The 17,926-nt window shown below is 37.7% G+C and overlaps 1 long non-coding RNA gene across 2 annotated transcripts in view; it reads right to left on the reverse strand.

Moving 5' to 3' along the window:
* Nucleotides 1-949: 949 nt before the first annotated feature.
* Nucleotides 950-17,926, reverse strand: part of LOC102977218 (uncharacterized) — a 349,947-nt gene continuing 332,970 nt past the window's right edge. The window contains exon 5 of one of the 2 annotated variants that reach the window (XR_008618769.1): nucleotides 950-1,067. This is a non-coding gene — a long non-coding RNA (uncharacterized lncRNA). Of the gene's footprint in view, nucleotides 1,072-17,926 lie in introns of both variants that reach the window. The other variant, XR_448860.3, reaches the window with a different exon arrangement.

Consider the following 17,926-nt stretch of genomic DNA (forward strand, 5'->3'; position numbering starts at 1 on the left):
TTCACACAGCTCCCGGGGTTCAGCTTTGGATTTGGCCCCGCCTCTGCATGTAGGTCGCCTGAGGGTGTCTGTTCTTCGCTCAGACAGGACAGGGTTAAAGGAGCCGCTGATGCAGGGGCTCTGGCTCACTCAGGCTGGTGGGAGGGAGGGGTACGGAGTGCGGGGCAAGCCTGCGGTAGCAGAGGCCAGCGTGACGTTGCACCAGCCTGAGGCACGCTGTGCATTCTCCCAGGGAAGTTGTCCCTGGATCTCGGGACCCTGGCAGTGGCGGGCTGCACAGGGTCCTGGGAGGGGAGGTGGGGATAGTGACCTGTGCTCGCACACAGGCTTCTTGGTGGCTGCAGCAGCAGCCTTAGTGTCTCATGCCCGTCTCTGGGGTCCACGCTTATAGCCTCGGCTTGCGCCCGTCTCTTGAGCTCCTTTAAGCGCCGCTCTTAATCCCCTCTCCTCGCGCACCAGGAAGCAAAGAGGGAAGAAAAGGTCTCTTGCCTCTTCGGCAGCTCCAAACTTTTCCAGGCCTCCCTCCCAGCTAGCTGTGGTGCACTAACCCCTTCAGGCTGTGTTCACGCAGCCAACCCCAGTCCTCTCCCTGGGATCTAAGCTCCGGAGCCCGAGCCTCAGCTCCCAGCCCCGCCCTTCCCGGCGGGTGAGAAGACAAGCCTCTCGGGCTGGTGAGTGCTGGTCGGCACTGATCCTCTGTGCGGGAATCTCTCCGCTTTGCCCTCCGCATCCCTGTTGCTGAGCTCTCCTCCGTGGCTCTGAAGCTTCCCCCCTCCTCCACCCACAGTCTCCGCCCGCAAAGGGGCTTCCTAGTGTGTGGATACCTTTCCTCCTTCACAGCTCCCTCCTACTGGTGCAGGTCCCGTCCCTATTCTTTTGTCTCTGTTTATTCTTTTTTCTTTTGCCCTACCCAGGTACGTGGGGAGTTTCTTGCCTTTTGGGAGTCTGAGGTCTTCTGCCAGCGTTCAGTGGGTGTTCTATAGGAGTAGTTCCACGTGTAGATGTATTTCTGATGTATCTGTGGGGAGGAAGGTGATCTCCATGTCCTACTCTTCCGCCATCTTCTCCTGTCTCATGAATAAAATTTAATCACATATCACAAAAAGTATTAAGTTTCAGTCTCATTTAACCACCATTATTCTTAACTACAGAAATGTTCATTGCTTGTGAGCTATTAAATATGCAATTTAATATTAAGTGTGTCACATTTTGGTAACTCTCACGATATTTTAAACTTTTTCATTATTATTATATTTGTTTTGGCAATCTATGATCAGTGATCTTTGATGTTACTATTGTAATTGTTAAGGTGTGCCATGAACCACCCCCAGGATGTCAAACTTAATTGGTAAGTGTTGTGTGTGTTCTGACTATTCCACCACCCAGCCATTCTCCCCACCTCCCTCCCTCTCTTTGGGCCTCCCTATTCCCTGAGGCACAACAATATTGAAGTTAAGCCAATTAATAAGCCTATAGTGGCCTTAAGTGTTCAAGTGAAAGGAAGAGATGCAATTCTCTCTCTTTAAATGAAAAGCTAGAAACGATTAAGCTTAGTGAGGAAGACATGTTGAAAGTTGAGACAGACCAAAAACTAGGCCTTTTGCAGCAAACAGCCAAATTTTGAATGCAAATGAAAACTTCTTGAAGGAAATTAAAAGTGCTACTCCTGTGAACACAGGAACATTGTGAAAGCAAAACAGTCTTATTGCTGATAAGGAGAAAGTTTTAGTGATCTGGATACAAGATCAAACCAGCCACAGCATTCCCTTAAACCTAAGCCTAATCCAGAGCAAGGCCCTAACTCTCTTCAGTTCTGTGAAGGCTGAAAGAGATAAGGAAGCTGCAGAAGAAAAGTAGGAAGCTAGCAGAGGTGGTTTCATGAAGTTTAAGGAAAGAAGCTGTCTCTATAACATGAAAGGTGAAGCAGCAAGTGCTGCTAATAGAAGCTGCAACAAGTTATACAGAAAATCTAGCTAAGATCATTAATGAAGGTGGCTATGCTAAACAATAGGTTTTCAGTGTAGACAGGACAGCCTTATACTGGAAGAAGATGTCATCTAGGACGTTTGTAGCTAGAGAGGAGAAGTTAGTGCCTGGCTTCAAATCTTCAAAGGATCTACTGACTCTCTTGTTAGGAACTAATGCAGCTGGTGACTTTAAGTTGAGACCAATGAGTATTTACCATTCCAAAAATCTAGGGCCTTTAAGAATTATGCTAAATCTACTCTGCTTGTGTTCTGTAAATGGAAAAAAAAAGCCTGGAGGACAGCACTTCTGTCTACAACATGGTTTACTGAATATTTTAAGCCCCCTGTGAGACCTACTGCTCAGAAAAAATGATTCCTTTCAAAGTATTACCAATCATTGACAATTCACCTTGTCACCCAAAAGTTCTGATGGAGATACAATGAGAATCATGTTTTTTTCATGCCTGCTAACACAATATCCTCCTTCAGCCCATGGATCAAGGAGTGATTTTGACTTTCAAGTCCTATTATTTAAGAAATACTTTTGTAATGCTATAGCTTCCATAGACAGTCATTCCTCTGATGGATCTGGGCAAAGTAAATTGAAGACTTCTGGAAAAGATTTACTGTTCTATATGCCATTAAAAACATTTGTAATTCATGGAAATAGGTCAAAAGATCAACAGGAATTTGGAAGAAGTAGATTCCAACCCTCATGGATGACTTGGAGAGGTTCAAGACTTCAGCAGAGGAAGTAACTAGATGTGGTGGAAATAGCATGAGAACTAGAATTAGAAGTGGGGTCTGAAGATGTGACTGAATTGCTGCAATCTCATGATAAAACTTTAACAGATGATGAGTTGCTTCTTACGAATGGTCAAAGAAAGTGTTTTCTTGAGATCAAATCTACTGAAACGCTGTGAAGATTGCTGAAATGACAACAAAGGATTTAGAATATTACATAAACTTAGTTGATAAAGGAGTGGCAGGATTTCAGAAAACTGACTCTAATTTTTAAAGAAATTCTACTGTGGGTAAAACACTATCAAACAGCATCACATGCTACAGAGGAATCATTCATGAAAGGAAGAGTCCGTTGATGAGGTAAACTTCATTGTTGTCTTATTTTAAGAAACTGCCGCAGCCACCCTAACCTTCAGCTAACACCACCCTGGTCAGTCAGCAGCCATCAACATCGATGCAATACCCTCCACCAGCAGAAAGGTTAGGACTTGTCAAAGGCTCAGATGGTTAGCATTTTTTAACAATAAAGTATTTTTTAACTAAGGTGCATACATTGTTTTTTTTAGACATAATGCTATTGCATACTTAAGAGACTACAGTATAGTATAAACATAACCTTTACACACACTGGGCAACTAAAAAATGTGTGTAACTCGCTTTATTGCAGTAGTTGCTTTATTCTTGTGGCCTGAAACCGAACACGCAATATCTCCGAGGTATGCCTATAGTGTTTTGGAGAGTCTTTTATTGGCACCCAAGCAGCAGTTGCTATGTTCACTTTAGGTGATTTCAAATTAACACCTGGATGGAATTCTTTCATTAGAAAAGTAGAAAGAAAGGAACTAAATAAGAAAAAAAGCGAGTATAATAGTTATAGTACTTATAAATGTATTGTACTATTTGGTAGATGTAAAACTGATTATAATGTTTGCAATTATGTGAAGGCTTTGTTTAATCACCAATCTTCCCTTATTAAAGAATTGGAAAACTCATTAGAGATATCAGCAAATGAAAAGATAATGAGTTCTAGCCTTGGTCCCAAATAGCTCTTCTTTTTTATAGTTTTCTGGGTTTCACATTTGTCCTTTTATGTTTAGTTACCTTCTTTTCTAGGGAATTAAATTTCTATACTGGATACAAAGATTCCCTCAGAGACTAGCTGCATTTACTTAACTAATTTGATAGTACAAATGGTCTTTTGAATATACTGCTCTAAAATTGTATTTCTATTACTCTCATCCTTTAATGTCTTTGGAAGCAAACTTTTTCTTTGCCTGTGACATTTATTCTAACTACTTTTAGACATGATGACAACAATGACCCACAGATAAACCAAATTCCAAAAGTCAAATTTCAGCTTGGATTGTTTTTTATGATTTTTTTTTTTTTTTTTTTTTTTTTTTTTTTTTTGTGGTATGCGGGCCTCCCTCTGCTGTGGCCTCTCCCGTTGCGGAGGACAGGCTCTGGACGCGCAGGCTCAGCGGCCATGGCTCCCGGGCCCAGACACTCCGCGGCATGCGGGATCCTCCCAGACCGGGGCGCGAACCCGGTTCCCCTGCATCGGCAGGCGGACGCGCAACCGCTGCGCCACCAGGGAAGCCCATGTTTTTTATGATTTTTTAAATCTACTTGTCCTTTTAAAATATAGCATTAATAAAAAGTTAATAAATTTTAAAGGAAGAACAATTGGAACATATCTGAGCCAAAGCACATTTTATTGTGCAGGTGAGAATAAAAGTCCAAAATATAATCAGAACTTTAATGATAGTTGAGGATACATTTTTTTTGTCATAAATGCAGGTCAAGAAGTAGCTAGACTTGCTATAGGAAATATTTAGTCTACATCGGATAATTAAACACCGGAACCGTAGACACAGCTATGCCTAACTTACTCGATAATATCCACGGGTATGATGGAGGAGATTCCTATGGGTGTGCAAGAACCTATTATGCACATTTCTTTCCAATTCCACATTCAGTGACCTATGTTAGTTGCTTGAAATCAGCCATGGTGGGAATATTTGCACCTCAGAAATCAGCAAATACCTCAAATCAGAGCTTTCTCTCCCGTGGAGAGCTGCTTATTAAATTTACTAGCATACCACTGGCAATATCCTAAGAAGTGAAGACTGGAGTGTACAACTTTTAAAGGCACAATTTAAAGCAAGCACATTGTGCTTGATGAGATTCCAGAGATCCTACTTCTGCTCTTCTGCGTTTAAAAACTGTGGATGATGACCTTCCTGAGTCCTACTTCCAACCTGCCATCACTTTAACATTTCTATCTTTCCTTACCTAATGCCAAGAGGCTCTGGATACCAGAGGTAGTAAGTCCGAAGAACTAGTATCCATTTAGGCCTACAAGGATCAAAACTCTTAAGAGTAGAAGCCCATTTCTCCCTGTAATTGCCTCATAACCTTTTTAGATGATTGGGTGAGAATCTTAAGAAAATTAAATCTCTGCTAAAGCATACCATCAAAACCAAGGGTTCCTGGACCCTTGTGAATGCTGTCTCTTAATACCAACAATTATGTTAGGAGGTATGCAGGAAAGAGTTAACTCAGCAGGGTTTGGGTGCTAACTGTGCAGTAGAGGGTTAACTCAATGGAATTAGGCAGCTCAAACCTTATACATTCTAAAGAAAGGATTGGGTCTTGATCAGGTTCTGGGAGATTATCTCAACCCTTGGAATATCCTGCATGATGAGAGTATCTTTGTATACAGTGGAGCCATGCGCCATGCTGGAGAGTTTATATTAACAATGTGCTTTATGATGGGGGCCTTGGGCCAGCATGTATTAGTTTGATCTCTGGAGGGGTTAGAGATTGAGTAATTCAGATGAGGCATGCTGGGGCTCCATCCCTACGTGACTAACCCTTCCCACTCATGTGAAAAATCTCTGTACACCACAGCTCAGGTGAGCTTCCCTTGTTGGCAGTACTTCATGCATGTTGTCACATGTCATTGTTGGGAGAATTAAGCACTGTCTGTATGACTCCACTGGGGGAGGACAACTGGAAGCTTATGGCTGGTTTTTTCTGGACTATGCCCTATTTACCTTTTTCCTTTGCTGATTTTAATCTCTAATCCTTTCACTGTAATAAATGGTAACTGAATTTCTGAGTTGTGCAGGTCTTTCTAGTGAATAACTGAAACTGAGGGTCACCTTGGGAAATCTTGACACAAGTGATATTCAGATGAAGGCACTGACCTGGAAGTCAGGAGTCCTTAAATCTATTCCTCCTTTTGTCAAGAATGTAACTCTATGACCTGAGGCCATCTTCTCCCTTTGCTAGATTCCAGTTTATCTATATAATTTTTAACCTATGTGACTTCTGAGTTCAATTCTATATCTGATATTCTGTGATTCTAAATATGCAATTTACCTGTTATGTTTCTGTCTAGGACTTCAAAGTCAGTAACACACTCAAGTCCTAGATCTTTGAAAGTAAAAAAGCATGTGAGAATACTTTAGTGCTAATAGTAAATCTGGTTTAACCTTTGATTTTTTGGGGGGGGGCAGAGGGGCGGTCTCCCTCTGATCATCTGCTATTCAAAGGCGCGACTACTAAAGAAATCAACAAAACCAAAAAAAAAAAATAGCCCCCTGTATGTATAACAATGTTTTGGGCACTGTGGACAATGGATACTTTCTATATGAAATTATATTCTTCATTGTCATTATTGGGAACCATAAACTTTAAAATATTATGTTATTTGTCTCAAACAGGAAGACTATAAAGTTGTCAAGGGATTGGACAATGTCTTCCAGCAAAACTTCAAAAATCTCAAAACACATTTATTAACATCAGAAGTTAAACCAGGCAAAGTTAATTCTCCATTGCTCTTATGATAAGATCATACATTTAAAAAGTTAGGATTGGGCTTCCCTGGTGGCGCAGTGGTTGAGAGTCCGCCTGCCAATGCAGGGGACATGGGTTCGTGCCCCGGTCCGGGAGGATCCCACATGCCGCAGAGCGGCTAGGCCCGTGAGCAATGGCCGCTGAGCCTGCGCGTTCGGAGCCTGTGCTCCGCAATGGGAGAGGCCACAACAGTGAGAGGCCCGCGTACCGCTAAAAAAAAAAAAAAAAAAAAAAAAAAAAGTTAGGATTTCTTGGAGCTTCAGTGATTTAAGTATATTTTTGAGTAATAAAAAAAAAAGATGGCAAACTATTTCTAACTCTTTTTTTTGTATTTTCCTCTTATTAATGATTTAATTCTGGGGACAATCTTAATCAGAATTAACAAAATTTGCATTTTAAGCCAAGGAGTATAGAATGAATTGAGGCCTTTGCATAGTGTATATCATTCAGCCTTTAAATGTATCTTACCCATCTTTTGAGGGACTCCTGACAGGTATCAAGAGAGATCCAAGTGCTCCTCCCTTTTTTTAGGTAAAGAAGTAAGGAAATGCATCTTTGCTTTACGGATACCAAAAGAAGAAACAGGGACTGTCCTATATTATTGTTTTATTTTGGAAGAATATAACATGAAATCTACCCTCTTAAAAATATTTAAATGTACAATATATTATTGTAGACTATAGGTACAATGTTTTATAGCAGATCCCTAGAGCTTGTTCATCTTGCTTGACTGAAACTTCATGCACCTTGATTAGTAACTCCCTGTTTCTCCTCAATCCCCAGTCACTGGCAACCACCATCCCATTCTTTGATTCTATAAATTTGACTCTTTTAGATACCTCATAAAAGTGGAATCACACAGTATTTGTATTTCTGCGATTGGCTTATTTCTCTTAGCATAATGCCTTCAGGTTTCACACGTGCAGTTGAATTTTGCAGAATTTCCTTTTTTTTTAAAGGCTGAATATTATTTCATTGTTTGTACAGTTGACCCTTGAGCAACTTAGGGGGTTAGGGGCAGTGACCACGTATGCAGTTGAAAATCTGAGTATAGCTTTACAGTTAGCCTTCTGTATCAGCAGTGCAGTTCTGCAGCTGAGGGTTCAACCAATCACCAATCATTTAGTACTCCAGTAGGTATCTATTGAAAAAAAAATTCTTGTATAAGTAGACCCGTGCAGTTCAACCCTGGTCAACCGTATAGGTGACAGTTTCTTCATCCATTCATCCTTCAATGGACATTTGGTTGTTTCCATGTATTGGCTATTGTATACTGCGTTGCAATGAACATGTGAGTACAGATATTTCTTTGAGTTCCTGATTCCAATTTCAATTATGTTGAGGTATATTCCCTCTATACCCAGATTGTTGAGAGTTTTTATCATGAGAGGATGTTGAATGCTGTCAAATGCTTTTTCTGTGCTATATATTATGACCTTGTTGTTTATCCATTCCATATATAATAGCTTACATCAGCTAATTCCAACTTCCCACTCCATCCCTCCCCCAAACCCCTCCCCTTGGCAACCACAAGTTTGTTCTCTATCTCTCTGAGTCCCTTTCTGTTTTGTAGACAGGTCCGTTTGTGTCATACATTAGATTCCACATATAAGTGATATATGGTATTTGTCTTTCTCTTTCTGACTTACTTCACTTAGTATGATAATCTCTAGTTGCATCCATGTTGCTGAAAATGGCATTATTTCATTCTTTTTTATGGCTAAGTAGTATTCCATTGTATATATGTACTACATCTTCTTTATCCATTCATCTGTCGATGGACATTTAGGTTGTTTCCTTATCTTGGTTATTGTAAATAGTGCTGCTATGAACATAGGGGTGCATGTATCTTTTTGGATTAGAATTTTGTCTGGATGTATGCCCTAGAGTGGGATTGCTGGATCATATGGTAGTTCTATTTGTAATTTCTTGAGAAGCCTCCATACTGTTTTCCATAGTGGTTACACCATTTTGCATTCCCACCAAGAGTGTACCAGGGTTCCAATTTCTGCACATCCTTAAATATTTGTTGTCTTTGGGGATTTTTCCACTTTTATTGACATATAGTTTACGCACATCACTGTATAACTTTAAAATGTACATCATAATGATTTGAGTTATATACATTGTGAAAGGATAACTATAAGTTTAGTTAATATCCATCCTCTCATATAGATACAATAAAAAGAAAAAAAATGTCTCCTTGTGATGAGAACTCTTCAGATTTGCTCTCTTAACAACTTTCATATGTATCATACAGCAGAGTGAACTATACTCATCATGTTGTACATTGCATACCTAGAACTTATATATTTTAAAACTGGAAGGTTGTAACCTTTGATTACCTTCTTCCACTCCCGTCCCCATCCTCTGGTAACCACAAGTCTGGTCTTTTTTTAAGATTCCACATATAACTGAGATCATACTGTATGTGTCTTTCTCTGTCTGACTTGTTTCACTTAGTATAATGCTCTCAAGGTCCATTTATATTGTCACAAATGACAGGATTTCCTCATTTTTAAGGCTAAATAATATTCGTGTGTGTGTGTGTGTGTATCTTCTTTATTCATTCATCTGTTGGTGGGCATAGATTGCTTCCATACATTGGCTGATGTAAATTATGCTGCAATGAACATAGGGGTGCCTGTATGTTTTTAAATTAGTATTTTCATTTCTTCTGATACGTACCCAGGAGTAGAAATGCTGAGTCATATGGTAGTTCTATTTTTAATTTTTTGAGGAGGTTCCATACTGTTCTCCATAGTGGCTGTACCAGTTTATAATCTCACCAACAATGCAAAAGGTTTCCTTTTCTCCACATCCTCACCAGCATTAGCTATCTTTTGTCTTTTTGATTATGGCCTTTGTAACAGGTGTGAAGTGATATCTCGTTTTGGTTTTTATTTGCATTTCTCTAATGACTAGTGATGTTGAACATCTTTCAAGTACCTATTGGTCATTTGTATACCTCTTTTTTGGAAAAATGTCTATTCAGGTCCTTTGTCCATTTTTTTTTTAACATCTTTATTGGAATATAATTGCTTTACAATGTTGTGTTACTTTCTGCTGTATAACAAAGTGAATCAGCTACACATATACATATATCCCCATACCCCCTCCCTCTTGAGCCTCTCTTCCACCCTCCTTATCCCACCCTTCTAGGTGGTCACAAAGCACCTAGCTGATCTCCCTGTGCTATACAGCTGCTTCCCACTAGCTATCAGTTTTACCTTTGGTAGTGTATATATGTCAGTGCTACTCTCTCACTTCGTCCCAGTTTCCCCTCCCTCCCCCCACCATGTCTTCAAGTTCATTCTCTATGTCTGCGTCTTTATTCCTGTCCTGCCATTTTTACCTGGATATTTGGGTTTTTGCTATTAAGTTGTATGAATTCTTTATATATTTGAGAAAGATTGGCATTCATTCCCCTTTAAATGTTTGGTAAAATTCACCAATGAAGCTATTTGATTCTGGGCTTCTCTGTGTTGGGAAATTTTTGATTACTGATTCAATCTCTTTTCTAGTAATTGGTCTATTCAGATTTTCTACTTATTCCTGATTTAGTCTTGGTAGTTTATATGTTTCTAAGAAATTTTCCATTTTCTAGGTTGTCCAGTTTGTTGGCATATAGTTGTTCAGGGTAGCCTCTTATGATCCTTTGTATTTCTGTGGTATCACTTGTCTCTTTTTTCATTTATTGTTTTGTTCATTTGGGTCCTCCCTCTTTTCTCCCTGGTTAGTCTAGCTAATGATTTTTCAATTTTATCTTTTCAGAGAACAAACAGTTTAACCTTTTCTATTGTTTTCCTGATCTCTATTTCATTTATTTCTGTTCTAATCTTTATTATTTCCTTCCTTCTGCTAACTTTGGTTTCAGTTTGTTTTTCTTTTGTCTTTTGCTTTTTGATAATAATCATACTGACAGGTGTGAGGTGACAGCTTATTATGGTCGTGATTTACATTTCCATGATTATTAGTGACATTGAGCATTTTTTTAATATAGGTAGGCCATTTTTAAGTTTTCTTTGCAGAAAATTTATATATGTCCTTAGCCTATTTTTAAATTGGGTTATCAGGGGTTTTTTTTAACTATTAAGTTATAGGAATTCCTTATATATTTTGGATATTACCCCCTCAACATATACGTCGTTTGCAAATAGTTTCTCCCATTCTGTGGGTTGCCTTTTTGCTTTGTTGCTTATTTCCTTCACTGTGCAGAAGCTCTTTAGTTTGATGTAGTTCCACTTGTTTATTTTTATTTTTATTGCCTGTGCTTTTGGTGTCATATCCATCAAATCTTTGCCAAGACTTATATCATGAAAGTTTTTTTCCTATGTTTTCTTCTATGAGAGTTAAAGTTCTAGGCCTTATATTTTAAGTCTTTAATCCTACTTTGATTTGATTTTTGTGTAAGGTGTAAGATAAGGGTCCAATTTCTTTCTTTTTTTTCTTCTTTTTTTTGCATGTGGTTATTCAGTTTTCCCAGCGCCATTTGCTGAAGATTGTCCTTTCCCCATTGTGTGTTTTTGTGAAATATCATTTGACTTTTTATGCATGGGATGCATGGGTTTATTTCTGGGTTCTTTATTCTGTTCTATTGGTCTATAAGTTTGTTTGTGTGCCAGTACCATACTATTCTGGTTATTGTAACTTCTTTTTTTAAAATTTTAATATATTTTCTATTTCTATAAAACTACCACTGGGATTTTGATAGGGATTGCATTGAATCTGTAGATTGCTTTGGATAGTATGGACATCTTAAGAATATCAGGTCTTCCAATCCATGAACATTAGACATCTTTCCATTTGTGTCTAGTTAATTTCTTTCACCAATATTTTGTAGTTTTCAGTATTCAAGTCTTTCACCTCCTTAGTTAAGTTTATTCCTAAGTATTTGATTCAATTTGGTGCTGTTGTAAATGAAATTGTTTTCCTAATTTCTTTTTGTATAGTTCATTTTTAGTGTATAGAAAAGCGACTGATTTTTGTATGTTGATATTTTATCCTGAAACTACACTGAATTTACTTATTAGTTCTAGCAGTCTTTATGGAGTCTTTAGGGTTTCCTATATATAAGATCATATCATCTAAAAACAGTGACATCTAAAAATTTGCTACTACCTTTCTAATTTGAATGCCTTTTATTTCTTTATCTTGACTAATTGCTCTGATGAGGGCTTCCAGTACTACCTTAAATAGAAGTGGTGATGGTGTACATCCTTGCCTTTTTCCTGGTCTTAGAGGAAAAGCTTTCAGTTATATTCTGTTGAGTATGATGTTATCTGTATGTTCTTCAAATATAGTCTTTATTAGATTGGGGAAATAGCCTTCTATTCCTGGTTGTTGCATTTTTATCATGAAAGGGTGTTGAATTTTGTCAAATAGGTTTTTTTGACATTTATTGTGATAATCATGTGATTCTTATCCTTTATTCTATTAATGTAGTATATCATATTACTAGATAGTCATATATTTAGCTGTTCTTGCCTCCCAGCAATAAGTTCCACTTGGTTATGGTGTATGATCCTTTTAATATGCTGTTGGATTCTGGTTCCTGATATTTTTTGAAGATTTTTGCATCTGTATTCATCAGGGATATGGTCTGTAGTTTTCTTTTCTTGTGGTGTTTTGTCTAGCTCCAGTATCAGGATAATGTTTGCCTCATAAAGTAAGTTTGGAAGTGTTCTCTCCTCTTTAATTTCTTCAGAAGAGTTTCAGAAGGATTGGTGTTCATTATTCTTTAAATGTTTGATAGAATTCACCAATGAAACCATCCAGGTCTCAGCTTATTTAATCTCCATACTAGTTATGGGTTTTTTCAGACTATCTATTTCTTCCCAATTTAGATTTAGTAGGTTTTATGTTTCTAGGAATGTATCCATTTCACCTAGGTTATTCAGTTTGTTGGCACATAATTGTTCATAGCAGTCTCTATGACTCTTATTTTTGTAGTATTAGTCTCCTTTTACTTCTAATTTATTAAGTCTTCTCTCTTTGTGTTAGCCTATCTAAGGGTTGGACAATTTGTGGGGTTTTTTTGTTTATGTTTTTTTTTCAAAAAAACCACAACTCATTTCATTTTTTTCTTTTTTTAGTTTATTTTTATTTATTTCTGCTCTAATCTTTATTTCCTCCCTTCTGCTAATTTGGCATTTAGTTTGTTCTTTTTCTCTAGTTCCTGATATAATGTTATGTTGTTGATTTGAGATCTTTCTTCTTTTTTAGTGTAGATGTTTATCACTATGAACTTTCTTCTTAGTACTGCTTTTGCTGCATACCATACGTTTTGGTATATCTTTTTGTTGTTGTTTTTGTGTGTCTCAAGGTATTTTCTAGTTTTTTAATTTCTTCTTTAACCCAATGGTTGTTTATGAGCGTACTGCTTAATTTCCATGCATTTGTGAATTTTCCATTTTGACTTCTTTGATTTCTAAGTTTCATTCCACTGTGGTCAGAAAAAATAACTGGTATAATTTCAATTTTCTTAAATTCTTAAAACTTGTTTTGTGATCTAACTTGTGATCTGTTCTAGAGAGAGATGTGTGTGCTTAAGTAGAGTTGTGTATTCTGCTGCTGTTGAGTGGAATGTTCTATATATATCTTATAGGTCTACCGGTCTGTAGTGTTATTCAAGACCTTTGTTTCTTTATTGATATTCTGTCTGGATGTTCTTTTCATTCTTGAAAGGGGTATTGAAGTCTCCTATTATTATTTTATTGCTGTATATTTCTTCCTTCATACTGTTTTTGTTACATCTTCCTGGAGAATTAACTCATTTATTTTTACATAATGTCCTTCTTTTTCTCCTGTTTCAGTTTTAAACTCTAAAGTCTATTTTGTATGATATAAGTATAGCCACCACTGCTTTCTTTTGGTTACCATTTGCAAGGGATATCTTTTTCCATCTCTTCACTTTCAGCCTATGCGTGTTCTTAAATCTAAGGTAAGTTTCTTGCAGCGGGCATATAGTTGGGTCTCTTGTTTGTTTGTTTGTTTGTTTGAGTGATTTCTTTAATCCATTCAGCCACTCTATGTCTTCATGGACCAGCCTCATACAGGGGAAGATCCTTACCAATCATTGTAGCCTGAGATTCTGAGGGCCTCTACTCTTTCCCTCACCATGGAGAAGTAGGCAACTGTTGTATTGTCCACTTATTGTGTGCTGAGCCAGGGGACAGGATCAATGGCATCTTCCAGCCTAAGCTTCTGCCTTTCCCCTGGGCAGCTAGGATGTGCTGGATCTGTCAGAACTCCAAAACTGGCAACCCAGAAACCAGGCCTCCAAAGAGCCCCCTCAGACATGTTTAGGTAACTTAACATTTGAGCCAATCCCTCCCTCCCCTAGGTGAGGTTGGGAGCTAAGGGGTCCCTCCTTGATTATGTGGCACTGTGTCAGGGGAAGGGTCACTGGCAAGAAGGTGTCCCAAATCCCCTTACCAGCTTCAGTGAGTCTAGTTTTGTATTCTCCCAGGGTTTGGAGCCTTTCAATTATTTTCTGATTTATCAGGAAAAGAATTTGTTTTTGAATTGTTGCTAAATCAGTGTGATTGTCAGGGGAAGAGGGGGTATGGTCCTTCCTACTCTATCATCTTACTGACATTACTCCCCATGATATTTCAAAATATGGTAGAATGTTGGTAACATTTCACTGAAGGACAGAATTCCTGATTAAAAGTGGCTATTAACAGAGCATATTTATAATTATTTAGAAGAGTCAATTACTTGAAGATGAAGTAGGAGACTAGAATTTGTTATGGTGGGGATTTAACTGATTTAAAGTAAGCAATTTTACAGTTATTTAAAGTTAAGAAATAATCTAAAAAATAAAGGAAAGAAACAATAAACAAACCAAAAAAATATATGATGGGATATTATTGTCTGCCAAGTTTGAGCATTGGCTCTTGGGGTTTCCTATATAAGCAGAACTGCTTGTGTGAAGGCTGATATCACCTTCATTCTTTTTATCTCTCCAAGGAAAACAAAAACACTTCTGTGTTTCCGTAGAAAAATGCCTCAAAGGACCTTATGTGATGACCTGATGTAACCTACCTTAATTCACACAAGTCTTGGGTCCTTTAGACACAAAATACAAAAAATATTTGGAAGATCAAGAGAGTAAGTTACTTCTGAAGAAAGAACTTTTTTAAAAATTTTAATATTTTCTTCTATTTCTATAAAACTGCCACTGGGATTTTAATAAGGATTTCATTGACTCTGTAGATTGCTTTGCATAGTATTTCGACAAATTGTTATTGTGAATCTAATAAGTCCTCACTCATGATGTGTGAGAAGTTGGGTGGGAAATCTACCCCCAAAAAATGGTTGTCTGGGGCTTTATGAAGGTCATTGGGACAGGCCAGTAGTCTGTGCTTATGTTGCTGCCTCTAGAACTGAGAGGCCATCAGGGAATTTAGAACAAGGAAAAAATGTGAAAACTACACTGCTTCACTATCCCACTTCTCAGTAAGATCTCAAGAGATTTTCTTTTCTTCAGCACTCTGGTAGAGTGCAATCTTTAGTCAGGCTTATGGGCAACGTTGTGGTTGCTGGCCCAGAGGCCAGATGGCTTGTTGACCACTTTGTCACAACTTCTTCTAGGTCCTAACATACATTTGGCTCCTAGAAGCCACCCAACAAAGAAATGCAGCACCTCTTTCCTTCAAATAACATTTCTATTACTTGAATTAAATCATTTGAAATAGCTTACTAATGATACCAAGTCACTATCTCAAGGATTCATTTTATGTTACAATAATGGAAACACACACTTAAATTACTTCATCATCTGTGATTTTGCTTTTGTAACAATTAGAGTTTCTAATTTCCCCTAAATTTTTAAAATATTCAACCTCTTTATGTACTTACAAATCCATTTATGCCACAGAACAAAAGAATAATCTAATAATCATTATCCCCACCTCCCACTGAGAGTGGTAGAGAGAGAAGTAATCTCTCAATGAGTAAGTATTAGAGCAAGCCCAGGAAAAATATACTTTTAGCATCTTGATAATATAGGAAAAGGTCACACAGTTACATGTTCATTTTGCAAAGATAGGAAATTGAAAAAAAAAATGCAAGGGCAAGGAAGTCAATTAAACTTTAAACAAATAGGGAATTTTAAAAACTTAAAACAACAAATCTTAAAATAGAAGGGGCCTCAGCAGTTCACTATGAAAGATTAATATTTTTTAATTGAATGAAGGTGATTTTAGAAGAAGCTTACTGAATTAGAACTTTTTTGCTTGCAAGAAAAAGACTTAACTCACCAACTCACATGATTCAGTCATGGGGAGGGTAGAAATGACTGTTGCTGGCCTCTTGTTCTTCCACCTTCACTAAAGAGGAAGCACTTGCCCAGCTTAATTTAGAAAAACCCTTGCCTCACTTAGATCAGAACGCTACCCAGTAGTGCTTCTTAAACTTTAATGTGCCTAACAACCACCTGAGAATTTTGCTAAAATGAAAATCCTGATTATAAACAATAGGTAAGCCTGGAGTAGAGTCTGGGAGTCTACATTTCTAACGAGCTCTCAAATGAGTCTGATGCTGATAATCCTGAGAATTTCAAAAAAAACATTGATGCCTCTTTCCTACTGCCAGAGATTCTGATTTAATTGTTATGAAGTGGGATCTCAATATTTGGAGTTTTAATCCCCCAGGGCAAAGTTTGAGAATCACTGCTTTAGAGTAAAACATTTCAAAACTTCCTGATCAGAAGACTTGTTAAAATACCAATTCTCAGTCCCCATCCCGGACTAACTAGATCTGAATCTCCAGGAGAAAGGCCTGGAAAGCAGTATTTTTAGCACACAATTTCTTAGCATCAGGAAAGTTTGGTAAATACTGTCCTAGAGCAATCATAGAGGCCAGGATATGATGTATATTACTGGCCCAGTGGGTCATGAATCTACTTTAAGACCAATCGCTGTACCAGAGAAAAAGCATCATGCAACAAACCCCTTTAGATCTCCTTGAGGAGGAAGGTCAATGGAGAGGAAAATTGGTTCTTCAAAGGGATGGAGGAGTGTGAATCATCAATATGGGAATTATCGTGAGTGAGAGAGCCTGCCTTTTAATTTGTACCTGTTAGAGTTACCTCTCAAAGCAGGATTTGTAATGGCTACATATCACATATTCAGTTAATTGTGTAAGGAGATGCTATTTGTGATATTTATTCTTGTTTCTTAAAATATCTATTTAATGACATTTAAAAATTTATAATTTCCTGTCTTCTTTTGGCCCACAGATTATCTATAGAAGGGTTTCCAATCAAGTTGCTTTTTAAGACTCTAGTGATGTTTATATGTAACATATAAATGTTGTTTCTTAACAAATATCCTGGGAGATATTCAGTTAGAATAATAAAAATATGCTACACTGCTGAAACTAAAAGTTATTTTTTTGTTTTCATGTTGAGCAAACATGTTTTGACTCATACAAAATGCCAGGCAGTGTTCTAAGGCTCAAAATGTCTCTATACCACCAAGATAAGTGGACTTGTCCCTAAGGTACTGGGTAGATTGTATAACCTCCATAATTTTCCCTTTTAAATGACATAGATTCTTTTTTCTTTAATTTTTATTGGAGTATAGTTGATTTACAATGTTGTGTTAGTTTCTGCTGTACAGCAAAGTGAATCAGTTATACATATACACATATCTACTCTTTCTTAGATTCTTTTCCCACATAGGTCATTACAGAGTATTGAATAGAGTTCCATGTGCTATACAGTAGGTCCTTATTGGTTATCTATTTTATATATAGTAGTGTATGTCAATCCCAGTATCCCAATTTATCCCTCCCCACCCCTTTCCCCCCTGGTAACCATAAGTTTGTTTTTACAACTTTGATTCTATTTGTTTTGTAAATAAGCTCATTTGTACCATTTTTCTTTTTTATGGCTGAGTAATATTCCCTTGTATATATATGCCACATTTTCTTTATCCATTGATCTGCTGATGGACACCTAGGTTGTTTCTATGTCTGGCTACTGTAAATAATGCTGCAATGAATGTGGGAGTACAGCTATCTTTTTGACTTTTTGTTTTCATTTCCTCTGGATGTTACAGCGGGGCCACTGATCTTTGTGGGAAAGACTTAGTGACCATGGTGTGGAAGTGCTGACCTCCTCTCCCACCTCCATGATGTTGGGCTTAGGCCTGGCCACTGTGGTGTTCCTGACTCTGGCTACCATTGTCCTGGGTCTCACGAGGAGGCATTGGGCTACTTCCCACCCTGTGTGCCCTCTGCCTCCCAAAAAAAGAAGAAAATGAAAAAGAAAAAAAAAAACAAGTGGAATTACTAGATTATATGATTGTTCTATTTTTAATTTTTGAAGAATCTCTATACTG

Source organism: Physeter macrocephalus, chromosome 11 (genome assembly GCF_002837175.3).
Source record: "Physeter macrocephalus isolate SW-GA chromosome 11, ASM283717v5, whole genome shotgun sequence".
In the NCBI taxonomy this organism is placed as follows: Eukaryota; Metazoa; Chordata; class Mammalia; order Artiodactyla; family Physeteridae; genus Physeter; species Physeter macrocephalus.